This window comes from Cannabis sativa, chromosome X (assembly GCF_029168945.1).
Source record: "Cannabis sativa cultivar Pink pepper isolate KNU-18-1 chromosome X, ASM2916894v1, whole genome shotgun sequence".
Taxonomy (NCBI): domain Eukaryota; kingdom Viridiplantae; phylum Streptophyta; class Magnoliopsida; order Rosales; family Cannabaceae; genus Cannabis; species Cannabis sativa.
The window spans coordinates 72996485-73024479 of record NC_083610.1 but is presented as its reverse complement, the minus strand read 5'-3'; the positions used below and the strand labels follow the sequence as shown (position 1 = coordinate 73024479).

The 27995-nt window shown below is 37.6% G+C and overlaps 1 non-coding gene across 1 annotated transcript; it reads right to left on the bottom strand.

The window, feature by feature from the left end:
* Positions 1-11719: 11719 nt before the first annotated feature.
* On the bottom strand, positions 11720-11826 carry LOC115701602 (small nucleolar RNA R71). The gene has a single exon (XR_004008596.2). It is a non-coding gene; the product is annotated as a small nucleolar RNA R71 (small nucleolar RNA).
* Positions 11827-27995: the final 16169 nt, after the last annotated feature.

Below are 27995 nucleotides of genomic sequence, written 5' to 3'. Positions count from 1 at the left end.
AGAGGGGGGGGGGGGGAAGTTAGACAGAGAGAGTGGGAGAATAGAATTTTTGAATTGTAAGTAGGGGTGTTCGCAGTGCGGGTGGTGCGGTTTTTGACTATTTTTTCAAACCAACCCGTACATGCGGTTTTTTCAATTTCTCAAACTGCACCCGCACCGCGAAACTAAAAAACTGCAAAAACCGCACCGTAAAAAATGGTGCGGTGCGATTATGCAGCTTTTGTGGTTTGGACTATCATTAAATAATTAAACTATCACAAATACAACAAAGTTTGAGCAACATTTGTCAAAAATACCATAAGACTTGAAAATAAATATGAAAAAAAAAATTTCAAGTTTCAACAATACAATAATTAGTGGACTTAGGTTGAGCCTTCACATATTGGACCTAAATAAATATAAAAATTGGTATTTTTATAATATGCGGTGCGGTGCGATTTGAATCACATATTAAAAATTCAAAACTGCAAACCGCACCGCACCGCGCGGTTTAGAAAAACTTCAAACCGCGACCGCACCGCAAAAAATTTCAAACCGCATTTTTTTGCGGTGCGGGCAGTTTGAGCGGTTTGATGAACACCCCTAATTGTAAGGGTAATTTTGGGTTTTAGGGTGTTTGGAGAATATTTAGAGTATTTGTTTAAAAGTGGTATATTAAAAGAATAGTCTAAATTTTTAAGTATGTTTTAACAAATTTCCCTTATCAAATTAAAAATAAGTTAATGTTCAATTTTAAAATAGAGCTTTTTTTTTTAGCACTGCACTATTTGTCTAAAAAGACGAGAAAAATATAAGCCAATAATTTAATATGTATATTTTGGTTAGTATATAAATAAAAAAATTTATTTCGTACAATTTTTTTCCTTAAAATACATTATTATATTTACTTTTATTACAAAATCTAGTCTAGTTATTGTATTTCTATAGGTGCATAAGTGAGTGTGTTGAAATAAAAAACTAGCCAACAGTTGCTCGTTAGATTGGCGAGAAAAATAATAAAAGTTAAGTAGATTAAATAAGAGAGACACACATAATTTATAGTAGTTCACTATTCGTGTCGCGATGGTAATGGAGCTACGTGTACTTCGAGTTTTTATTACTCACGAGAATACAAGAAAATTGATTAGGCAAGAGCTCTATATTTCTAGAGAGAGAAACTAGAGAGAAATGCTCTGACCATATGAGAATTTTTTTAGAATGTAAAAAATGAGCTAGTGAAACTATCATTTTATAGGGAAGGAGGTCCATTAAAATAATAATAAAATTTTACAAAAAATATGAAAAAATATTTTTTGGTTGATCTTGACCATTGATGACGATCTAATGGTGAAAAATTACACTTGCTTTGGGGATGAATTTTGGACTTGAAATATTTCGAATTTAGATATGGGTGTGAGACATGCTTAGAAGAGTTTGGAAGAGTTTTAAGAATCAAATTAAATTGTGTTAATCAGATCAATATTTAGGGAGTTATGACTATTTTAATAAAAACTATTCAGCACCCAGCTTTAGGTTGACATACTGACGTCAACCTGGACGCTGTATGTGTAGAAAAATGTGTTGGACTTGTATTTTTAATGTTTAAGTGATATGTTGACATCACTTAGTCAATTTCTTAATTTTTTGTGGAATCATTCAACAGTTCTTGGAGATGATTCTTTTCTGCAAAATCGGGTAGACTCAAAATTTCCCGATTTGCGACTAATTTGCTGATATTCCACTTTGTTGAAAAGGTGAAATAGAAAAGTACGAACTTTAATTTTCACAAGTGGTAGGTCTTGTTTACTACGGAAAAATAGTCGGATTCTTGAGACAGAACCAGAATCGAATAAGTAAAACCCAGGGCACCATGCTATATGTCAACCTTGGCGTTAAGTGCTCCTCGGGGGGCTTCTCGGGGGTTGTTTTGATACTTCTAAGGCATTCAAGATTGCGAACAAGGTCCCATATCCAATTTTTGAACAAAATAAGAAGAATGACTAGAGCATAATTTATGTTGAAGGAGCAGAAACATGCGAACCATGTTATATGTCAACTTGGATGCAAGGCCCAGTGCCCATGTTTACCTAGGCGTTTAGGCCCTGTTTTGGCTCCCAAATGTTCTCGTTTGTTTCTTGAGATCACTTGTATCTTCATTATTTCTAAAAATAGAAAAGATGCCCAAAACACTTTTATGAGAAAACACTTGGGACCCAGGTTGAGAAAATGTCAACTTGAGCGATGGGTCCCAGTTTTTCCCACCAGATGATTTTGTTTGATTCTCTAAAACACTCGTATCTTAACTATTGATGAAAACAAAGAATATTCCTATAAGACTTCTTGGAAGAACATTTTGGAAATGGCCCAGGTTGATAATATGTCAACCTAGGTTCTGAGACCTGGTGCCAGGTCCTGATTATGACTCCCAGATGGCTCTGTTTATTTCTTGAAAGCATCCATATATAGATTGTTGATGAAAACAGAGAATATGCTTAGAAGACTTTGTCTAAACTACAGTTGGAAGTGACCCATTGTCAACCTTGGCGTTGGGACCTAGCACCAGGTCAACTTGGGTCCTGGGTCCTAATTTTGGCCTTGAAGTTAATCTATTTCTTTTTCGAAAGCATTTGATTCCTTATTTTGGATGGAGACAAAGAAAATTCTCGAGGTAAATCTTCAAAATTGTGGTTGAAAGTATCGCAGGTTGACAACATGTCAACCTGGGCGCTGGGTACACACCAAGTGGCCCGGGCACTTGGTGCTGGGTGCTCCAAACGGGAAGTGTTCTGATTTTGATTTTGGTGCCTCTAATATGTCCGTGATAGGCATTATTCATGTCTAACTACAAAGTTTGAGCTATTTTTACTTAGACGGACCCGAAAACGGAAACCCTAGTTAAGAATGTTAACCTGGGCACTGGGTGAAATCCCTAAGAGCCCGGGTTGACTTCCAGGATGTTGTTTCATCTCTTTTCAATTTCCAAGCCTCAGACATGGATTCTTCTTTTCTTCTTGGTTCAGAATACTGAAGGATGGTGAGTTATAAACATTAGGCGGGATCCAAACACCCATTTCATAGTTCTCGGAGTCAACTTAAGAGTAGGGCTAGGGACCCATCCTAGGTCGATTGCTATGACATGGGACTACTCAACTTCGTAAATAGTTTTCTTCTTGGCACATGTCAAACATTGATTTCCACATCACCAAGATCAGATTTTGGGTAAACATTTACCCCCGAGTGAATTTTACACTTGTGTGAAGTTGACTTGATGACGTGAACTAAGCTCATTTCATATGAAACTACCAGATGGGTATCAGTTTTGACAATCTTAGCATTTGTTTTCTGTTTTTCAATGATTCCTAGTTGGAATAGGAATTTTGAAAATTACTATTCCATGTTGGATTGGGAATTTCAAAATTTAAAAGAAAAAAGAAAAGAAAAGATAATTGATATTTTTCTCTCTTATCATTCTTTTTAAATTTTAAATTTAAAATAACTCCTTATTGGCTTAGGAGTAGAGGAGTCTAATTTCTATAAATAGAGAACTCATCTCGACTCTTTCTTATTCCATTCCACAAGCCTGAAGAGAGGAAAAAAGAGCCTAAGTCTTTTGCTTTCTAGAGTTCTCAAGTGTTCTTCATCCCCATCAGGTATTTTCAAAATTTTTTATTTTTTTTTTCTTCCTCCCTCTTGTAGAGCCTAGTTTAAGGATTCTTGATCTAGTTGGAAATCTTTAAACTCCATTTATAAGACCTCCAAAAATCGAAAATACAATTTTCATGTGAGTCTTAATCTAAGACCTAACTTTTATTGCAAGGTGCAGTCCAGCTAGTTTGTCTTAACACATCTTTAAGTGAGCTGAAAAGGGCAATTTTGAGGTGAATTGAGTTGAAGTGAGCTAATATTCACCTTATCCAAGTTGATCAGACTTAAGTAGGGAACGAGCATGCCTTGTATGAAGATAACTAGAAGAAGACTCAATGAATATGACCCACACGTGGCAAACGTGGAGGAAAATTCATGGCAACCGAGTTACTTACCGCTACCATTGAAAGTGAAGATGCAAGAGATCGCGACTTTGAGTTAAGACCCCTTGTATTTAAAATTATCACTGAGCACCAAGTAGAGTTGATTAGGGATGAGTACTCTTTACCAAAAATTATTGTTAGAAAACCCATAATTGAGTGACCCAATGGTTCTCGAAATCCTTGTTGTAGTGCTTTGTCAAGATTTCACATGAACGCGGGTGCATTCTTGCCCTTACACCCGTGCTTTGTGTCGATTGCTGATTATTTCGGAGTCTGTCCTCATCAGGTGAATCCGAACAGTTATTGAATTTTTTTGACATTTTTCATCATCTATCGTTTGCAAAACTGGCCTGTTCCAACTCTCAACGAGATCAATTTTTTATGTGACCTTAAAATGAGTGTCACTCATAAAGAAAAAAGCTTTTATCATTGTTGACCTCATATTTGGCCAACTGACAACGGAGTCGTATTTATGATTAATATCACCATGTGTACATAATAAGAATAAGCAAATCAAAGAGACACAACATTTTTATAGAGGTTTGACCCCATTAGTTAGCAGGTAATGACCGTATCCCCTTTTGGTTGTATTGATATTAGAGATAATACCACTCAGATCACAAGTGTTATGAATTCTGAAGTGGCTCTCTTAAGATTATAATAGTGAGAATCAAGAAGCAAATCTCAAGTAGGAGAGATGAAAGACTTAGTCTCTTCTACACTGCTTGGGGCATGTAGAGGAGAGAGAGAGCTAGGGTTTTAGAACTTAGAGCTTTGGATTTAGAACTTAGACTTTAGACCTCTATCACTTGGAGAGATTAGGTTTAGCTTAGTGCTCTTTATATAGGAGAGCTTACAAGAGATGATAGGTTGATATCCCTTAAAATGAGGAGATATCACTTATTTATTACACATTAAAATAATAAATAAATAATATGTTTATTAGTCCCTAGGAATAGGTAAATAATGAAGTTTATCTCCTATTTTCATGGGCTGTTGAAGCTTAATTCATGATTAAAAGTGTTGTCCAGGATGTAAGCTGTAGAGGCACAACAAGTGTTTGCCAGGATGGAGGTTGGCCGACCCTTCCTTTACTGGAGGCTGGCTGGCCTATGCTGGTAATAGGGCCGTCCAAGGGGGTCCAGCCAAACCCCTTAACATGGTCAGTTTGTTGTCTCTTTATCCCGCTTAAGTATTCGAACTTCCTATCAACTGATATGTTGTGTATGATGACTTAGCCTTGTTGTTAACAAATTGTACTCCACGTGGCATCAGTCTGGCCCATGTGGATAAAAATTTGGATAATATTTGGCCCCCAAGTCCCTATGTGGACGTCTGTATAGATAGGGACTTTCCAGCTTCAATTTTGACTGTTAGAGCCTTAATCGAGCAGGTTTTATATAATAACTTTAGTTGTAAAATATTTTCTCTTGTTTGGCTACTCACATTCTGCATGGTTGTTTTTTGCAGGTTGCATGGTTATTTGCTGCATGTTAAATGAGAGGGGCCCACCAGAAACTATATAAGGTTATTTGGTGAAACACCTTTCATTCCACACTTTACATTCTCTCTCTTTAAAAAAGGAAACAAGAGGAGCTCTTCATTCCGCCTTTGAGGCCAACACACCCAAGTCCTCTAAAACTCGAGATTCTCGCTTTGTTTTGATGATCCAAGCTTCCCACCGTCTTACTTGAAGGTTCTACTAGTGGTTAAACTTTCAAATCACGTTCTCTAATTTTCTTGGATTTACCATTGTTGTGTTCAAGCTTTTCCATGCTTTATACATTCTTGATTCTCACGTTAGATTGTAGTCTTTTTGGTATTTTTATCTGCATGATAGTTTTAGGATGCATAATGTGTGATTTCCTAATGAAAAAGATTCAATTTTGATCTTTGTTGTGATTCTTGACTCTTTGAGTAACGAAGAACACGCTTTAGTTTTGAAAAAACACACACTTTGATCCAAAACATACTATGGCCACCCCTAGGTTCTTATTTAAGACATGGCTGGCTTTAGGGTTGGCTAGTTCTAGGGTTTTACCCTAGGAAGCTGGCCGGTTCATGCCTTGGTCTTGTGAACCTGGCCAGTCTTGCATGGGTCATGTGAACCTGGCCAGTTCTTGCATGGGTCATGGGACCCTAGCCGACCTTCTCAATGTTTTGGGACCTTGGCCAGCCTAGGCCTTGGTCCCAAGTGGGTGGCCAGTTTTTAGTCCTCTTTTGACCTTGGCAAGAATTCTGTCATGGTCTTATGAACCTATACAACCTTTGTCTCATACATGGTTCCCTTAGAAACTTTGTATGACACTTTATGGTGAGTCTAATATAGTCGAATACTCAACTTAAGACTCAACATTTGTCTAAGTTGTTACACTTGAAATTGTACTTTGTTGATACCCATCCGTGTACGATGCAATTATCTGGCAAGTACCCTTAGGTACGTTGAACCAGAGTCTTGTCTAAACCTTGTCACTTTGTCAGGTTGCTCACCTCCCCCTGTCTTTTGTGTGCAGATGATCCCAAGTGACTATTGGGGAGGTGACTATTATATCGACGAAGATTTACTTGGTCTTCTCTGTTGGGTTATGTGCCCTAAATAAAACCCATTACAATCTGATTAGTTATCAATCTAAGAAATTTGAAGTGATTTATGTTTGCATGAATTTTTCATGCTTATGGTTTAATATGTTTAATATATATATATGCACAAAATCTGTTAAGTCTAGAACATATATTTATTCATAATTACAGTATTGTCAACACAGTGGAATGTGATTGTGATTATATGATTCAAAAGACTAAGTCCCTGTTTCATCAGTGTTTTGAATTTACACTGATGTGATAATCAGCGATGATGTGTACTTACACTTGGAGTAAGTGTTATGTTCTTTCCAGGACATTGGCAAAGTGTACTGGTTTCGAATGTATGGAGTATACATTGGATTGGACCGATATTGAACTTAGTTAAGATATTATAAACTTACTGTTGTATCTTTCCAAGTCAATATCAGTAGTTGATCTTAGATTAAAAGAATCTAAATCCTAATATGCTTAGGCTCAACTCAGGAGTGCTATTCATGTTCTTTGATTTATTAGTTAAGCCTACTTTTGGGTCAGGGTGATACGTATATTTTGGGAACATGATAGTATGATTGAGTGGGAGCGCTGAACATAAATATGGAATCTATAGCTTCTACTGGTGTATAGAAGTCAAGTGATGATTCCCTTCGAGCTTAGTTAAATAGAAGTAAATGGATGAGCTCTTGTTTCAGTGACTAATTCTTAGATCACTAAAACATCATTTACATGTAGCTAAGTGTTTTAAGGGGCCAAATACATTGAGGGGTGAAAAACGGTAAATTTATCCCATCTCGATGTAAATCATCTATATAGAGAATCTTTGATCATATTAAGATTATAACAATGGTTAAATGAGATAGCATATCTATATCGTGAAACATATAGAATGCTCTATATAAGTCTGAGAGTGCAATTCTAAGTTCTAAGAGTGGATTCAACAAGGAATTAATAAGTAGGGATTTACTTAGTAAATTCGGTTCACTTATTGGAAGCTCAGCATATAGATCCATGGTCCCCATTCTAGTTGAGACCATACTGCTTGTAAGACTCAATAATTGATTTATAATTAATCAATTATAATTCTAAAGTTAGACTATGTCTAATTTGTGAATTTTCACTAAGAAGGGGTGAAATTGTAAAGAAAAGAGATTCTAGGTTTGTTTATTAATTAAGAGACTCTATATGTCTAATTAATAATTATATTAAATGACAATATTATTTAATAATCTATTTTAGTTATTAAATAATTAGTTTTGGCATTTAAATGGTTAGAATTTGAAAATTTGCGTTTTTGAGAAAATAGAAATAAAAATTATGAAAACTGCAAAATCCAAGTGAGGCCCACTAACACCTATGGTCGGCCACTTGGTTAGCTTTTTCCAATTAATATTTTCATTATTTTAATGCCAAATAATTACTAACCTAAACCTAGTAGTTGCCTATAAATAGAAAGTGATGGCTCAGTCAAAATAATAAGTTTTTCAAGCCTTTTGTCAAAAAATCAAAGATTGCCTTTTCAGAAAAACTGAGCCTTCCACTTTCTCTCTCTATAGCCGACCCTACCTCTCTCTCTTTTCTTCTTCACTATTTCGAACCCTCTAGTGATAGAGTAGTGCCCACACACAGCAAGTGGTACCTCAATCATAGATTGGAAGACTGTGAAGGATCACATTCAAAGAGAAGGACATTCGGGCTCAGATCTTGATAATACTCTGCGACAGAAAGGATACAAGGGTTAGAGATCTGAGTGGAAGGAGACATATTATTCCGCTGCAACCAATGTAAAGTTTTCTTAACTTTATATGTGTTTATTTATCGTTTTAGAAAGTTCATATTTAGGGTGTTAAACAACATACTTGTGAGTAGATCTAAGATCCTGGTAAAATAAATTCCAACATTCTCTTCGAGGATTAGTGTCCAGTTGATTCCTCTAGTAGCTTCTTTAGAGATCTTGATGTTAGTAGTGGTTCTCCAGAACCCAAAGTCCAGCATCACCGTCATTCAGAGCGAATAGGTGGTGAGATTTACAGCTGGTTCATTTGGGAATTGAGCCTCGTGTGGAGGTATTTTCTTCATGGTTCCTGGACTTACATTGTTCAGGACAGTGTGCCCGATACTTTGCCTGTTGATAGGGCAATTTCTTCACCAAAAGATCTTCTTGTCACGGAGACCATGGTTACTGTTTCTAGACACTCGATGTCCATTATGGCAAGGACGAAGGAGACATGCCACATGGCACCACCCTATGACCCTCATATCTCTATGTTGGTGACTAGAGAATTATATTTAGTTTTCCTTTTTTCTTCTATTAGGGAGTTCACATGAAAATACATAAATTGGATTATTCTCATAAGGTCCAGCCCACGAAGGAGTTGATCTGCTGGCTGACAGACTGGATACGATTGAATTTTTCAAAATTGTGTCCTATAATCGTGGACAATTAATCATAAAATAATTGCTTGATCTCCATTTTAGGTAATTTCCCCTTTTAGATTGATATGATCTTCTGTCGAGATTTGAGGAGCATTTAATTTCTTATTCTGTGCACTTGGATCAAAAAGGGAAACTGGACTCGTCTTCTAGAAACATGTTGTCTGACCCTCGAGCATCACGATACTAGAGCTGCTTCTGTATACGATCAATTATTGGCAGAAGCTCATCTTATCACGGAGCTAAGGTGCGTTCCTATAAGGTCTTGTATGGCTTTGGCTTGGCCTAAATTATCTTCTTTGGGAACCATTTGTGGGCTTTTGGTGATGACTTGGCATCCACATGTCCCTTGCCAAAAATACTAACCCTCGGGCATCATGATACTAGAGCTGCTTCTGTATACGATCTATTATTGGCAGAAGCTCATCTTGTCACGGAGCTAAGGTGCGTTCCTATAAGGTCTTGTATGGCTTTGGCTTGGCCTAAATTATCTTCTTTGGGAACCACTTGTGGGCTTTTGGTGCTGACTTGGAATCCACATGTCCCTTGCCAAAAATACGGATAACATTTACCCCCAAGCTTTCAGAATGCTACGTATGGTGGAAGCTTGCCCAATTCTATCAATATGGACATGTGGAGGTTTAAAAGTAATCTTGCATTGCTTTTTAGGTGTTAATCGATCATGGAAGGTGAATTTCCATCTTCAGTCGTAGTAAGTTAACGTGGTAGTCATCTGGTGATAGAGGAGCACGTTTATTGTTAGGTTATAATTAGCCTATGTTTCAGGTCTTTAAAGTTAGCATTATCTCGTCTATTGGTGTCTTTTGGAGCAGTTTTACGCTTGATTTTCATTATTTCAGGTTTCCGGAGTGTTAAAGTTCAAATTCAGTCAAATGGCGAAAAACTGGGATAAACTGGAAAAAAATTGGAAAATTCGTCTCCAGAAGCTACAGTAGTCGCGACTTCATGAGAGCCAGGTCGCGACCCTTTTTCCTGGTCGCGACCTTGGTCGCGACTTCGAGGTTTGGCAGAACCTTTGATTTTTGAGGTTTGCCTGTAGTCGCGACCAGCTTAAGGGCTAGTCGCGACTTGGTACGGACGTCGTGGTTTTGACCTAATTTTGATTTTTCTCTCAATTAGAGGCACACTACTCATCCCTATATAAGGAATACGACACTGAAGGTCAGAGGCAAGCAAAAATAGACCTAATAGTGGATGCAAGTGGAGAGGAAGCTATCTTGAAGACCCGGAGCGATATCACCTTCTAGTTTCTTTCTTTTACCCTTTGAATTCTTCTTTATGTTTGTTTTTATTTCTGAATTAATCATGGATGTTTTTAGAGTTATTATGAACTAAATTTCCCAATAAGGGAGGATGATGAATGTTGTTTAAGTTTATGCCTAGTTAATAAATAATTGACATTCCTTCATCTTATGTGTGAATACTATCTTTATTTGTGTTTAATTCCATGTGCAAGCTTGATCACCTTTTACATGTTTAATGATCTCAATTCGAAATCTGAAAAGTGAGAATTGAGAATGCTAAAATTTGGATAGTCTAGGTTTTGATGTAAAACGAAAGTATTTACATAGCCTCAGTGACTAATAGATTATTTCTTAATGCTGATTTTGTGTTGATTTAATTAAGAAGTTAATTAGAGAATACATTATTTAGAACCTAAAAGATCTGAAAAGAGTTAGGTTAATTTATAATCTGTCATTCACATTGAGATAAGGATAGCAATTAGGTATTAACATTGGTAGCTTAACAACAGGATTCACCTCCCTAATCTCTCATCTTGATTAATCTTCGTTTATTTTCTCTTTAATTTATGAGTTATTTACTTTCAAATTGCAAACTTATTATTTTACCGAATAGAATCATAAGTATAGTTCAGTAGTATTTAATCCAATTCCCTGTGGTTCGACCTCACTTGCGTGAGATACTACTTGATTGCGTACACTTGCGTAATAAACATAAAATTCGTAACAAGTTTTTAGCGCCGTTGCCGGGAAATTGTTTAAAGATTAATATTACACAAATTATACTAACTTCTACTTTGGTATATTTTCTCTTGCTGATTTTTCTAACCTTTTTCTTGCAATATTTTCGTGTTCCATTTCAGGAATCCTAAGTGTATGCGCCGTCAAGGACAAGCTGTCATATTACCAGTTGATCCTGAAATCGAGAAAACTTGTAGGAGAAACCGAAAGAACAAGAGGCAAGAAGGAGTTTCAGCAACTGCTGAAACTTCAGAAATCATGGCTGCTAATGCTGCGAACAATGGAGGTAATAACGGTAATAATGGTGGCGCCGTGGAAGATCAAGCTAATGGCCGCAGCTTGAGAGATTACATTCTCCCTACTCTGACGGGAGTGCAGTCATGTATCAGGCCACCAGCAGTGGATGCAAATAATTTTGAGATCAAACCTGCCATTCTTCAAATGGTGCAGTCTTCAGTTCAGTTTGGTGGCCTCCCTTCTGAAGATCCTAACCTGCATCTCTCTAACTTCATGGAACTTTGTGAAACTTTTAAAGTTAATGGAGTTAGTGATGATGTCATTTGATTGAGACTGTTCCCATTCTCTCTCAGGGAACGAGCCAAGAGTTGGCTAAACTCCTTGCCACCCAACTCTATTGCCACCTGGAATGATCTGGCAACGAAATTCTTGTCAAAGTTCTTTCCTCCAGCCAAGTCTGCAAAGCTGAGAGGAGAAATCAATAACTTCTGCCAACAAGATAATGAATCTCTCCATGAGGCTTGGGAGAGATTTAAAGATCTGATCAGAAAGTGCCCTCATCATGGTATAGAGAAGTGGATGCTGGTCCACAACTTCTACAATGGGTTGGTAGGAAACACTAGAACTCTAATAGATGCAGCAGCTGGTGGAGCCTTCATGAGAAAAAGTGCTAATGAGGCTTATGATCTATTGGAGGAGATGGCTCTAAACAATCGACGATGGCCAGGCGAAAGGAGTCAATCAAAGAGGGTAGCTGGTGTGTTAGAGGTTGATGCCATCACAAAGTTGACAGCTCAGGTTGAGGCATTGACAAAGCTAATTGCAGGGCAAGCTAAACAAGCCCAAGTTGTGTATGAGTTATGTGGAGGAAGTCATCACTTTTCAGGGTGTCAAGCAGATGTGGATGATTTGCCAATGGATGAAGCTAAAGCCATTGGAAACTATTCACAGAACAACAACAACAATTATGGGTTCAACTAGGGTAATAGCAGGAAGAAACAAAGGGTTCTATCGGCAACGAAATCGAACCGGAAATCGAATCAACAGTTTAATCAGCAACAAACCTCTGGTGGAAATTCTAGTTTGCAAACAGATTTATTGCTTCAATTCATGACTGAAACTAGATCTTCAATCAAAGACCTGCAAACACAGATGGGCCAACTAGCAACTCAAGTAGCAACTCGTCCTCAAGGGAATCTGCCTAGCACAACTGAAGTAAACCCCAAAGAAAACTGCAAAGCAATTACCCTTAGAAGCGGTAAAAATTATGATGGTCCTGAAATGCCACAACTAGTGAATGGAGAAAAGGAGAATGAAGCTCAACCAATGTCAACCCCAACACCCACTTCAACGAAGGCTACGACGATACCAACACAACCACATCAGTCTCCACCAATTAATAGTGATCACCATGTGAAAATACCCTACCCTCAAAGGCTTAGAAAGTCAAGCCTAGACAAGCAGTTCACCAAATTCCTAGAAGTCTTCAAAAGACTTCACATTAACATTCCCTTTGCTGAAGCTTTAGAGTAGATGCCAAGTTATGTTAAGTTTATGAAGGAAATTCTGTCAAAGAAGAGAAAAATGGAGGATTATGAGACAGTGGCTCTAACTGAAGAGTGCAGCGCCATTCTACAGAAGAAACTCCCTCCCAAACTCAGAGATCCAGGGAGTTTCACTATTCCTTGTACTATTGGGAGAATTGAAGGAATAAATGCACTTTGTGACTTGGGAGCCAGCATTAACTTGATGCCTCTATCAGTGTTTAAAAGATTGCAGTTGGGAGAAGCAAAGCCAACAACAGTAACTCTCCAATTGGCGGACCGATCACTAGCCCATCCTAGAGGAGTCATTGAGGATGTGTTAGTTAAAGTTGACAAGTTCATCTTTCCAGCTGACTTCATCGTTTTGGATATGGAAGAAGATAGCAATGTCCCAATCATTCTTGGGAGACCATTCTTGGCAACTGGCCAAGCCTTGATCGATGTTCAGAAGGGTGAATTAAAGCTGAGAGTCCAAGGAGAAGAAGTGGTCTTTAATGTGCTAAAGGCTATGACGTACCCAAAGGCAAGTGATAACTATTTCTTCATTGACTTAATTGATGAAATTGTGGGTGAGAAAAAACTACGAGATGATCCTCTTGAACTAAGTTTAACTGAAGATGAATTGACGGAGCAAGAGGGACAAGAGGTCATGGGTTATGTGAAGTGGCTTGATTCCTATGGGCCGCAGACGAACGTAAGATATTTTGAGGAATTGGGAGCAGTTCCAAAAGAGCTAAAGCCATCTACTGAAAAGCCTCCAGAACTTGAATTGAAGGTGCTTCCTAGTCACTTGAGGTATGAATTTTTGGGTCAAGATAAAAAGCTGCCAGTTATTGTTTCAGCTTCTCTCTCTGATGTGGAAACTGATAGACTTTTGAGGGTACTCCGAGCTCATAATAAGGCCATCGCTTGGACACTAGGCGATGTCAAAGGAATCAGTCCTTCAACAGTGATGCATCGAATTCTCATGGAAGACAATGCCAAACCGACAATTGACGCTCAACGAAGACTCAATCCACCCATGAAAGAAGTTTTCAGAAAAGAAGTAGTTAAGTGGTTGGATGCTGGAGTTGCTTATCCTATTTCAGATAGTAAGTGGGTTAGCCTGGTGCAAGTGGTTCCAAAGAAAGGTGGAATGACTGTGATCAAGAATGAAAAGAATGAATTGATTCCTACAAGAACGATCCCTTTGGTTGGAGAATCTCGCATCGATTACGGGAAACTCAACAAAGCAACACGAAAAGATCACTTCCCTTTGCCCTTCATTGATCAAATGCTAGACAGTTGGCGGGGCAAGAATATTATCGCTTTCTTGATGGATATTCCGGATACCACGGATAGCTATAAGACCCTTTAGAAGATCAGGAGAAGACTACTTTCACATGTCCCTACGGTACCTTTGCTTTCAAAAGAATGCCATTCGGCTTGTGCAACGCCCCTGCTACTTTTCAAAGGTGTATGATGGCTATCTTTTCAAACTTGATTGAATATTGTATTGAAATCTTTATGGATGATTTCTCAGTTTTTGGTTCTTCATTCGATCATTGTTTGGAAAATTTGGAAAAAGTGCTAACACGGTGCGAGAAGTCTAACTTGGTGTTAAACTGGGAGAAGTGCCACTTTATGGTAACAGAAGGAATTGTTCTTGGGCACAAAATTTCAAAGGCATGAATTGAGGTGGATAAGGCTAAAGTTTCAACAATAGAGAATTTGCCACCTCCAGTTTCTGTAAAAGGAGTGAGGAGTTTCCTAGGACATGTCAAGCTTCTACCAGATTTTATCAAGGACTTCTCCAAAATTTCAAAACCTTTATCTAGCTTACTTGTCAATGGTGTTCCATTTGAGTTTGGAGAAGATTGTTTAAAAGCTTTCAAGGTTCTAAAGGAGAGATTGATTACAGCACCGATAGTAACTTCACCAAATTGGGAATTGCCGTTTGAGTTGATGTGCGACGCAAGTGACTATGCCATTGGAGCGGTCTTGGGTCAAAGAGTTGACAGAGTATTCCACACAATCTACTATGCTAGTAGAACTCTGAATGATGCTCAATTAAATTACGCCACGCGTAGAAAGAAATGTTGGCAATAGTGTTTGCTTGTGACAAATTTCGACCCTACCCGATTGGAAATAAGGTAATTGTCTACACGTATCATTCGAATCAAATACCTTATGACCAAGAAGGATGCAAACCGAGGCGATTCGGTGGGTACTTCTACTTCAAGAGTTTGACTTAGAGATAAAAGATAAAAAGGGCACAGAAAACCTGGTAGCAGACCACTTGTCAAGATTAGAGCTGGAAGAGAGTCAGAATACAAAGGAGGTACAAATAAATGAGCAATTTCCTGATGAACAACTCTTTAGTGTGAGGGACAACTCCGATGGTACCGTGGTACGCTGACTATGTTAATTTCTTGGCTGCAAAAATAACTCCTCCCGAGCTTTCGCGTCAACAATTGAAGAAGTTCTTTTCTGAGGTGAAACATTATTATTGGGAAGAGCCAATCCTCTACAAGCACTGCGCTGATCAAATAATTAGGAGATGTGTGCCTGAAGAGGAGATGTATTCTATCCTAAATCATTGTCATGCTTTACCATGTGGAGGACATTTTAGTGGAAATGGAATAAACTCGCAAAGGTGTTGCAAAGTGGATTCTTTTGGCCAACGCTATTCAAGGATGCTACTACCTTTGTAAAGGCATGTGATCGTTGTCAACGAACAGGTAATATCTCAAGAAGAAACGAGATGCCGTTAACAGGAATTTTAGAAGTTGAATTGTTTGATGTGTGGGGAATAGACTTCATGGGTCCTTTTCCTTCATCCTTTAGCAATCGGTACATTATTTTGTCGTCGATTATGTGTCTAAATGGGTCGGCTCAGTTTACACCTCGAGAATGATGGTAAGACAAGCCCGCTTTCTACAAAAGAACATCTTTACTCGGTTTGGTACTCCTCGAGCAATAGTAAGCGATGAAGGGAGTCACTTCTGTAACAAGCAGTTTGAAGCACTTCTTTCAAGATATGGTGTCCGACATCGAACTGCTTTACCATACCATCCCCAAAGTAATGGCCAAGCTGAAATTTCTAATCGGGAGATTAAGATGATTCTAGAGAAAACAGTGCAAAGATCAAGGAAAGATTGGTCAAGAAAATTAGATGATGCATTGTGGGCATACAGAACTGCTTTCAAGACACCGATTGGCATGTCCCCATATCGGTTGGTGTTTGGAAAGGCTTGTCATCTACCGGTGGAGTTAGAGCATAAAGCTTTTTGGGCCATGAAGACTCTTAACATGGAACTAAAAGCTGCAGGGGAGAAAAGGCTGACAATTTGAATGAGCTAGAGGAGTTTCGAAACGAAGCCTATGAAAATGCAAAAATATACAAGGAGAGAACTAAGAAGTGGCACGATCAAGGTCTAGTACGGAAGGAGTTTCAACCAGGGCAGCAAGTGTTACTCTTTAATTCAAGGTTGAAACTGTTTCCTGGAAAGTTGAAGTCAAGGTGGTCAGGACCATTCACGGTGGTCAAGGTGTTTCCTTATGGAGCGGTGGAGTTAAAAGGTGATAGTCCAGCAACTTTCAAAGTTAATGGACAGCGTTTAAAGCTCTACTTGGGAGGTCAATTTGACCAAGCCAAGTCCGCCATGATCCTGGCGCCACTTTGAAGTACAAGGCTCAGCGTCCGGCTATATGACGATAAAGACAGCGCTCTTGGGAGGCAACCCAAGTGTTTTTCTTTAATTTTTCAGACTTTTGATTATGTTTTAGTATGCTTTAGTATTTTTAGTATTTTCAATTTTTAGATTAGAACCAGACATTATTTCTTTTTAATTTGTTCATGAAAAGCGTGAAAAAAAAAGTTTTTTCGACCTGGAGCCCAGTGGTCGCGACCTGAGGGTTCCTGGGTCGTGACCTATTTTTCAAGTCGCGACCCTGGTCGCGACCTGGACTTTTACAGAAACTCACGAATTTTTTTTTTGTTCCAGTGGTCGCGACTAGCCTTTGGCCAAGTCGCGACTCCAGTCGCGACTTCCTGATTTTCCAGAGAGGCTTAAAAATCGATCGTAAGCTAGTCGCGACTTGCCCTAGGCCAGGTCGTGACTTGCTCACGAATTTTCTATAAATTCAAAATTTTCCCCCTCATTCAACCCTACACCAAAAATTTCAAAATTCAAATCCTCTCAGCCGAACCCTACCCCTTTCCATCTCAAAATTTCAATTTTTCATCTCCAATCTTCAATCTTTTCATCTTTTTTTAAATTTCTTAAACCCAATCCATTCAAAAACCCAATTTCACCCAAAAATCTACACATATCATCAAAACCCATACCAAAAATAACCCATAATACCCCAAATTCGAAAATCACCATTGTCTTCAACTTCAACCTCAAGCTTTCAAGAACATTCAACAATGGAGGTGGAGTAAAGTTTTTTTCGGGTTCGTAAGTATCACTTTCTTCAATCTTTAAGGAATTTGATTAACTTTTTCTAGATTTTGGGTGATATAATTGTGTGTTGTGCAAAATATTGTTGATATTGGGTTTGTCATTATTGTATTGTGGTATTGAGTGTTTGGGAATATTGTTTGAGTGAATTTTTTTATTTTTGGGATAGAGAAAAATTAAGGGGAGGTGTTGCCCAATTTTTTTTAGAAAAAAAAGTTTCAGAAAAATATACAAAAAAAAAAAAATCGAAAAAAAAATGGCACCCAAGAGGACTAGGAATGTAGAGGAGGGTTCGTCTTCAAACCCACCACCAACGGGTTTTGATAGGACCCGCTTTGGAAACATTGAGGCCCAAAATCGCTTCATGAGGCTAGAGAATGGGGCTTATATTGATGATCGGGGTATTGAATTCCCGGAGAATCCCTTGAGGCGTCAACCTCGATTTGAAACAATCAGAGCTCAAATAGAAAGAATGAAGTGGGGAAGCTTTGTAGATGCTCGGGGTCGGGCTAATGTTACTATGGCTTGTGAATTCCTTGCGAATTGGCCCGACCGCCGGAATGGGGAGGTGAAAGTGCGTGGGAAGAAAGTTCCTGCTACTGCTGATGCATTTAATGTGATGTTCTCTGTCCAAGATTACACTAGGGAAGAACAACGCCTCCGAATTATTGAGGAGGAAGAGCAGTTTGTTATGGTGGATGTGGCGGAGACAGTGGGATTCCCTGGGTTGAGGTTCCATGAAAATGATGGCACCGAGGGGTCGCCCAATATTCTATACCGGTGTGAGCTGAACCTGGTGGCAAAAACATGGCTGTACTTTGTGAGTGCTCGGTTAGTGCCAAACAAGCATTTTTCCGATGTCCAAATGGATCGCCTGAAATATGTGTACGCCATAATGAAGGGGTACAACATTAACATTGGACAAGTCATAAGGCAAAGCATTGAGCAGATCGTGCAAGGAGCCACAGGAGGTGGTTTTGGTTTGGCAGGAGTTATCACAGAACTCTGCGGGGCATATGAAGTTCCCCAATTAGAGTATGACAACACGGTGTTGCCACTTCGCAAGATGGACATCGCCTTTGTCAACAGGCTGAAAGAACCACATCCCTATGGCCAACCACCACCTGATGCACCGCAAGGGCGTAGGCGGCAACGTGAGCCTAGTGTTGAAGAAGAAGAGGAGAAGCCCCTACAATTGCCTGGGCCTATCGATCCTACAACACAATACACTCATGCACAGCTGAGTTATATAATTCAGCAGAACAACCACATGCAACAATACATGGTGCAGAGGAGTATCTATGATGAGGGACAAGTTCAGCAACTCAACTCTCTTATCAACAGAATGAACATTGGGATTGATGACCCGAACTATTTGGCACAACTTCCTCGGTTCTATCCCTATGACCAGCCGCCACCACCCAACCCTTTCTGAGAGGGTCTCAGGTAAGTCTCTTTTCTCTGCATATTCCTGTATACATTGGGGACAATGTCATATTTAGTTTGGGGGGAGAGACTTAAAAATTTTAAATTCTGCACTTTAATTTCTGTATTTTAATTTTCTGTTTTAGTTTTTTGTTTTAGTCAAGGAATGACAATAAGCTTGGTGATAGTTGTATACTGCTTATTAGTGCGATGTGATCTGAAATTATAAAATAATTGTGTGCTTGATTCTGTTAACTCTTTGGATTAGTTTGGATGCTTAGGAACCTGTGAACAATTGTAATTACTCAATCTGTGAAAATTGTTATAACTGTTTTACTATGGTTTGTGGTAAGATTGACAGGATAGCTTAGAACTTGCATGTTTATTCTTTTGAGGCGAAATCCTTGATAGTGTTCAATTGGAATATGACTTAGGCATTTTTTGGATAGTTTGAGCCTTTCAAGCCTACCATAATAATGTTTATCCCTAGTGAACCTTTTGAGCCTAAACCTGTTTTGTTTTTCACCCGTTGATTTCAAAAAATTTTGTAACCACACTATTAATTTTTTCTTCACCATGTTATTCATGATATCATAAGCTACATAATTAGTTTGGGGGAGAGGAAACACTTAGTGAGAGAAATTAGTGAGAAGGAGAAAAACTTGTAAGATTGAGAAGAGGAAAAATTGTACTTCAATGTCACTGATGAAAAAATAAAAAAAAAAGGAAAAAAGAAAAAAAAAAAGAACAATAAAAAGTGAAAAAAAATATGTTTGAGAAAAAAAGAGACTCAGTGATGTTGGAAAAATAATAGAGATATCTTCTATCAATCTTGGTAAATTTGGGGAACATTATGGGATTCTAAAAAAAAAAAACAAAGTGAAAAGCTTGTGGGTTCTATTTGTGTGCTTATGATATGTTGAGCCAAAAAGATTGTCTTTTGCCTATCCCTGAATATCTGAGCCATGATACTTAAGCCTTTAAAAGACCTAATGATTCCAAAGAATACTGTCAACATTAGTGGAGAAAGGTAAGCATGCAAGCTTATGAGTTATCGGATTGTGGAATTAATGGAAAGAGTAAAATTTTTATAACAATGTTTCACATTTGAGTAAATTGTTGCAGTGGTACACAATGTTATTAACGGAGCATCCGAGTTAATTGTAAGAGTTAGTAGGATCAAAATTCTAGTTTATGCAAGTAAGAAAACAGAGCATGAGTCAGCAGCATAGTGATTATCTGATAGCGTAGTTAGTTTTTTTTATCTTACTCGGGGGCGAGTAAGAATCTAGTTTGGGGGATTTTGTTAGGTTATAATTAGCCTATGTTTCGGGTCTTTAAAGTTAGCATTATCTCGTCTATTGGTGTCTTTTGGAGCAGTTTTACGCTTGATTTTCATTATTTCAGGTTCCCGGAGTGTTAAAGTTCAAATTCAGTCAAATGGCGAAAAACTGGGATAAACTGGAAAAAAATTGGAAAATTCGTCTCCAGAAGCTACAGTAGTCGCGACTTCATGAGAGCTAGGTCGCGACCCTTTTTCCTGGGGTCGCGACTTCGAGGTTTGGCAGAACCTTCGATTTTTGAGGTTTGCCTGTAGTCGCGACCAGCTTAAGGGCTAGTCGCGACTTGGTACGGACGTCGTGGTTTTGACCTAATTTTGATTTTTCTCTCAATTGGAGGCACACTACTCATCCCTATATAAGGAATACGACACTGAAGGTCAGAGACAAGCAAAAACAGACCTAATAGTGGATGGAAGTGGAGAGGAAGCTATCTTGAAGACCCGGAGCGATATCACCTTCTAGTTTCTTTCTTTTACCATTTGAATTCTTCTTTATGTTTGTTTTTATTTCTGAATTAATCATGGATGTTTTTAGAGTTATTATGAACTAAATTTCCCAATAAGGGAGGATGATGAATGTTGTTTAAGTTTATGCCTAGTTAATAAATAATTGACATTCCTTCATCTTATGTGTGAATACTATCTTTATTTGTGTTTAATTCCATGTGCAAGCTTGATCACCTTTTACTTGTTTAATGATCTCAATTCGAAATCTGAAAAGTGAGAATTGAGAATGCTAAAATTTGGATAGTCTAGGTTTTGATGTAAAACGAAAGTATTTACATAGCCTCAGTGACTAATAGATTATTTCTTAATGCTGATTTTGTGTTGATTTAATTAAGAAGTTAATTAGAGAATACATTATTTAGAACCTAAAAGATCTGAAAAGAGTTAGGTTAATTTATAATCTGTCATTCACATTGAGATAAGGATAGCAATTAGGTATTAACATTGGTAGCTTAACAACAGGATTCACCTCCCTAATCTCTCATCTTGATTAATCTTCGTTTATTTTCTCTTTAATTTTTGAGTTATTTACTTTCAAATTGCAAACTTATTATTTTACCGAATAGAATCATAAGTATAGTTCAGTAGTATTTAATCCAATTCCCTGTGGTTCGACCTCACTTGCGTGAGATACTACTTGATTGCGTACACTTGCGTAATAAACATAAAATTCGTAACATTTATCGAGGAGTTGCTTTCTGGGCACACTTTTATTTTGATAGGTGTTCACTTTTTGGTGCGAGAACTAATAAATAGCATCTTCATCATTGATTTGTACCTTGATTCTAGAGCGTATTAATTGTTTGACACGCTTGACTGCTAGACTCCCCAACCGTCGGATGTATTTGTTCTTTTATAGATATGATCGTGGATCATTCATTCCTCTTCACACGGATAGCCACCTTAGGTATTAGTACCCTTATAAGACTCTATTTATCACTTTTTCCCCAATTTTAAATTTTCAACCTTTAGAAGTGATCCCACCAAGTCTATTGTCTAAACGGCAAAAGGCCAAGGACTGTTCATGAGGGTTACCTTTATTGGCGGAGCTCTTGGAACCTTGGAATAACGCTGGCATTGTCCACATTTAAGGATATACTCAGTGCAATCCTTCTTCATGGTTAGCCAAAAATAACCTTGGCAAATGATTTTCTTGGAAAGACTGGGTTCGAATGTGTGATCTTTGCAAAATCCTTCTTGTATCTCATGCATGACAATGCTTATCTCAGTTCCAGCTATGCACCTTAAGTATGGCATCATAATTCTCTTTCGTATAGCTTTTCATCCATAATCACATATCTGGGGGCTTGATATTGTATCTTCTGCGAAGCGACTCTATCTTCTAAAAGTGTGCCAAATTCCATATATTTTAGGATTGGAGCCATACAAGAAGTTGAGTGATCAATAACTGACACCCCCAGTGTTTCTGTGCTTGGAGTGAGTAGATGGGCGATGGGGACTAGTCAGTATTTATCTACTTCTAGATATGTTGCTAATTTAGCTAGCATGTCTAGGAATGCATTTTTATCCCTAGGGATTTTTTTTCACAGAATAGTGCTTAAGATATTGCAATAGCTCTTGGTCTTTACTATGCAACTAGCCATCTTTTCCCTTTTTGTCTGGTATTCTCCGGACACGTGGTTGACAACCAACTTCGAATCATTGTATAGTTCAATGTTCTTGGCGCCAACTTCTTTAGCTAACTGCAAGCCAACAATCATTGCTTCATGCTCAGCTTTGTTGTTGGAAGCTTCGAATTCAAATTAGAGTGCAATTTGAAGCTGAAGTTGTTAAGGAGAAATTAGAATGATTCTGGCTCTAGAAACCTTTCTCATTTGATGCTCTGTCTACATATATCTTCCAGACTTCTAGCTCTAGGATGGACATTTCAGGATCGTTGTTTGTGCCCGTGCATTCCACAATGAAATTTGCTAAGGCTTGACCTTTAATTGAAATTCTTGGTTGATATTGGATATCAAACTGACTTAGCTCCATTGCCCATTTTAAGAGTCTTCTTGATGACTCTAGCTTCTGCAATACTTAACGGAGAGGGTGGTTGGTCAGTACCCTGATGGCATGAGCTTGAAAGTATGGTCTTAACTTCCGTGAAGCAATTAGCAAGCAAAAGGAAAACTTTTCAATCATGGGATATCTGGACTCCGTGCCCAGCAATCTTTCGCTCACATAATATAAAGGAAGTTGTACTTTTCCTTCTTCTTGCACTAAGGCGGCACTTATAGTGTGATCTGACACTGCCAAGTACAGGAATAATGGTTCTCCCTCAATTAGTTTGGACAATATTGGAGCCTTTCTTAGATGTTCTTTAAGTTGCTGAAGGCATCTTCGCACTCAGTTGTCCAATCAAAGTTGTTGTTCCCTCGAAGCACATTGAAGAAAGGTATGCACTTATCTATTGATTTAGAAACGAATCGGTTAAGTGTTGCAATCCTTCCAGTCAGCTTTTGGACATCCTTATGTTTTTTTGGGTGAAGGCATATTTAGAAGAGCTTTAATCTTCTTCAGGTTTGCCTCAATACCGTGAGAACTAAATATGAAACCCAAGAATTTCCCTAAGGAAACTATAAAAATGCATTTCTTTGGGTTTAATTTCATTCCATATTCTCGGATAATGGAAAATGCTTTTTCTTAATCTTCATGATGGCTCATGGAAGTCTTTGACTTTACCAACATGTCATTGACATACACTTCCATGTTCTTCCCCAATACATTTTTAAACATATTATTAACCATTCGCTGGTAGGTAGCTCTGACATTTTTTAATCCAAAGGGCATGACCTTGTAGCAATAGATGTCTTTCTCAGTTTGAAAGCTTGTATGCTCTTGGTCAGCCACATGTATTTTTATTTGATTGTAACTGGAGTATGCATCCATGTAGCTTAAGAGTTCATACCCTGAGGATGCATCGACCATCTGATCAATTCACGGAAGTGGAAAACAATATTTTAGAAAAGCTTTGTTTATATTTGTAAAATCTGTATACATCCTCCATGTCCCATTAGGCTTTAGAAGCAAAACCAGATTGGCTAGCTATATGGGATATAGAGCTTCCCTAAGCAAGTCGATGTTGGTCAACTTATCTACTTCTATTTTAACTGCTTCTGCCCTCACTGGATCTATGGGTCTTCGCTTCTGTCAAACTAGATTTGCCTTAGGGTTTATGTTCAGTTCATGACAAATCACACGATAACTAATTCCAGTCATATCTGAATGACTCCAGGCCAATACATCACTGTTTGCTTTGACTGTGGAGATAATCTTTTCTTTAACAACTTGAGGTAGATTCTTTCCCACTTTGATAACTTTAGTGGTATCCTCATCATCAATGCATCTTCTTCTACCTCTTCCATCAGCTCAATTACTCGTTCCACACCAACCCATGGATCTAGTTCATCCTCTTCACGGACCACCCTCAATGCTGACTAAGAAGATGTTATGGCTTCTGCTATATTTCCTTCCCAGACCATAAGAATCGTTTTGGTTGAAACATTATAGCAGCTTCTTGCCAATACTTTCGACTTTCGGTATCACCTAGGAATTTTAGGCATAGATGACCGATGATTGTTACTGCCCCAAAATAAACCAAAAATGGTCATCCCAAAATGACGTTGTAAGCTATTGGACAGTCAACTACCACAAAGGTACTATACTTGAAAGAGGATATTACACTGCTTCTAGAGACTTCTTCATTTATCGTCATTGAACGTTGTATTTTTCTGATTGGAATCAATGTGTCTCTATTTTGCAGTTGAATTGGACAAGGTAATAAATTTGCTTCCATAAGACTGACGGCTTTGAAGGCATCTTTAAAAATGATGTTAAAGGGGCTTCCGTTATCTATGAGAATTTTAGAAACTCTTTTATTCGCAATCTGAGCTTCTATCACCAAAGGTCATTGTACAGAAAATGTACATGCTTGGCGTCATCTTTTGTGAAAGTCATTGGCAAATTCATCATCCGAGGATGCTAAGCAGATGATTGTACCAAGTTGCAAGTTTTTTCTTGATCTAACTCATTCAAGTATTTTTTTTGTGCATTTCGAGTGCTTTCGGCAATGTGTGGTCCACCAGAGGTTGCAACGTGGCCATCTAGTGCTGGCTGGGCTGCTCCAGAAGGATATGGATTTCTAGGACTGGGAGCTATAGCAGGTCTTGCTGCTATAGCCTGTTGCACCCCGTGAAGGGCTTGTGCATTGTGAGCTTGAATTCCAAGAGCTTGTGGGTGGCCTACTCCCTAAGGATTAATAGCTCCATGTTGTCCAGGAATAAAAGTTGGCCATGTGCAACCCCTGTCCAGAATAAATAATTGGTATCATTACCCAATTAGATAGATGACCATTTCAGACCAATCCTTCAATTTCATCCCTCATAGTCACACTCGTTGGTGGTGTGTCCTATATCATCGTAATATTTGCACCTCTTGTTTGGATCTCGTTTTTTTTTTCTTCCTGCCTTGTACATTGGCAGATATTTCTTGTAATGGACCATGTTACAAGTTGCCTTATAGATATTTTCTCGAGTATCGACAAGGCTTGTGTACTTGGAGTATCTTGACTCTTGAGTTTTCCATTTATTTGCAGAATCATTCTGACTTGGACCCTTGGAACTCCTTTTACTCCGTGATCAGCTTACATTGGACTCTGGAGCTTCCACTTTTTGGTTCGTTTATCCAGGAGCAGCACTGTATCTAGTTTATACAGCTCTAAATCCGAATAAACTAGCTTGTGTAGCTGGCTACACGGAAGCACTAGGTCCGTAAATTGTAGGAGTTGTAAAGGTAGTTGCAGGAGGATAAATTGATGGAGTTGTCATCTGTGAAGTTTGGGTAGTCACTGTGTTGGTGGAAGGTGCTGGAGTACTCTGTAAGCTTGGTCGTAAGCATCTTCTAAGTTAATGAATCCTTGGGCTCTTGTTAAGAAATTAGTCAAAGTCTCTGCTCTTTTGCATTGGAGATCTCCCCATAGCAAGAATCCAGTAGTTAATCTTGATGTCAAAGCCACCATTTTCATATCATCTGAAACTTTTTTTTGCTGCAACGTCCATCATACGTTGAATATACATGTTCAGGCTTTCTCCTGGTTGCTGTTTAACATTGGTCAGGGAACTAGCTTCTAGATCAAAGTTCTTCGCATTGCCTATAGGTCCCTCCAGCTGTGGATTGATCCCGGAGATAGCCTTTTCCACCAATCTTTCCCGGACTTGGCCAAAGTTAGTGAAAAGTAGAGACACTTTACATCATCATTGGCCTTAGCAACTTGCATCGTGCGGTTGTACTTGGACAGGTCGTCCCTGGGATCCGTCCTGCCTTCATACAAATCCATTTGGGACATTCTGAAGTGCTCCGACAGGGGTTGATCTATGATTCTTTTCACGCATGGTTCTGTGTCTTCTTCTTCTGAATCGGACACAGTTCCATTTTCTTTTAGAAATCTTCTCTATGATCTTTATCAATTCCTCGACTTTGCATTTCAAGTATTGAGTTTTGTCACTTGAAGATTCCCTTCCACAAATACGATCATTGGTATGATTTCTCAAATCGTCCCCACAGGATCTGCTTTTTTTGGTTCTTGCTTTCTTTTTCTTTTCATTTAATCTTCTTCGAAGATCATTTGTAAATATTGTCGTCTGAAACTAGTTATACTTCATCAACATCATCGCTTTGACTATTAGTCATTTCAACGATTCTTCAAATGTCACCTAAAATGTGAGTTTGTTAATTAATGATTGAAAGTCAAATTATATTTTCACCACCTAAAAGTCTAATATGTATATCTACAACTACTTTCAAGTCTCTTTATGTAGTTTCAATTTATTGATGTTAATTTCTCTCTCTTTCTTTTTAATTCAACAATATAGTAGAAATTAAAAAGAAGTCACACATTTAGAAATTCTCGTGTTTGGCTCCCTCTCCTGCCAAAATCTTCATAAATTTAACCTTATCCATCAACATACTTCATGTTAGAATAATAATAATAATAATAATAAATTTATTATTTTAGTCGCACTTGAATAAAGAAATCAAGATGTTAAAAAAAAATAATAATAAAGAAATCAAGATTTAAGGCAACAGTAATTTTTCTATTTATAGACAGTTGAAGACAGTCAATAAACTAAAAACAAAAATCACATGATTATAATGTTCTTTGTCGATAAAGGGATGCAAATTTTACAAACTTATTTTGCAGAAGAAGTTTATGTATTATTATACTTAATACATTGTTCTATAATTAATGTATCTTTTTAAAGGGATTCTTTCGGTAATTTTTAAAATTTTTTAGTCCAAATTTTGTATAGTGATCCTTATTTAAGAATTTTTAGGATCGTTCACGTTGTAGTTATTTAAAATATTTTGTAAAATTTTAAGATATTTAAAAAATTTAACACGCCAAAAATAAAGCTCTCAAATAGTGTGTTACATACGAAATTCTTTTATTTTATACTCGTGTGAAATAAATTGTTTGAACTATATTTTCGACATGTTAAGTTTTTTTAAAATTTATCAAAATTTTACCAGATGTCCTATATAATTACAAAGTAGACTACCATGAAAAAAATTAAACTAAAAAATTCTTCCAGATACTAAAATAGATAAGAGGTGCAACAATAGAACTCTTTTAGGGCTGCAAAATTTTTCTATATTTTTTAATAAATTTATGAAATAATCTACCATTCACTCCTTTAAAAGAGATGTAGTGATGTGCCCTGATCTATTTTGGTATTTGAAATAATATTTTAGTCAATTTTTTTCTTATGGTCGTGTACGTTATAGTTATTTAAGATATTCTGTAAAATTTTAAGAAATTCAAAAAAAATAAACATGCCAAAAATCAGAAATTTATTTTATACGCGTGTGAAAGAAATTATTTGAACATTGCTTTCTATTTTGTAAATTATTTTGAATTTTTTAAAATTTTATAAAATATCTTAAATAATTATTACATACACGAATATAAAAAAAAATAATTTTTTTTAAATACTAAAATATATAAAGAATACATCAATACATTAAAAATACCCTAAATATATATAAAAATGAGATTCTAATAAAATTTGGAGTGAAGCTCAACCCAACCATGCCAAAACAAGGAAAATATGTTATAGACAACAGGTGATATTTGTTATTTCATTCTCTTTACGGTGTCAGAAAATATCTTTTTGAAACGGTAGTAGAGGCAATAATAGTAGGGGTGTACATCAAACCGCTCAAACCGCTCAAACCGCCCGCACCGCAAAAAAAATGCGGTTTGAAATTCTTCGCGGTGCGGTTGCGGTTTGAATTTTTCCCAAACCGCGCGGTGCGGTGCGGTTTGCGGTTTTGAATTATTAAACCGCGATTCAAACCGCACCGCACCGCATCTTTTAAAATTTCAATTTTTATATTTATTTTATTAAGCCCATACATATGAGCCCAACCCAAGCCTATAAATCTTAGGGCAAAATCCATAACTCTTCACAAAC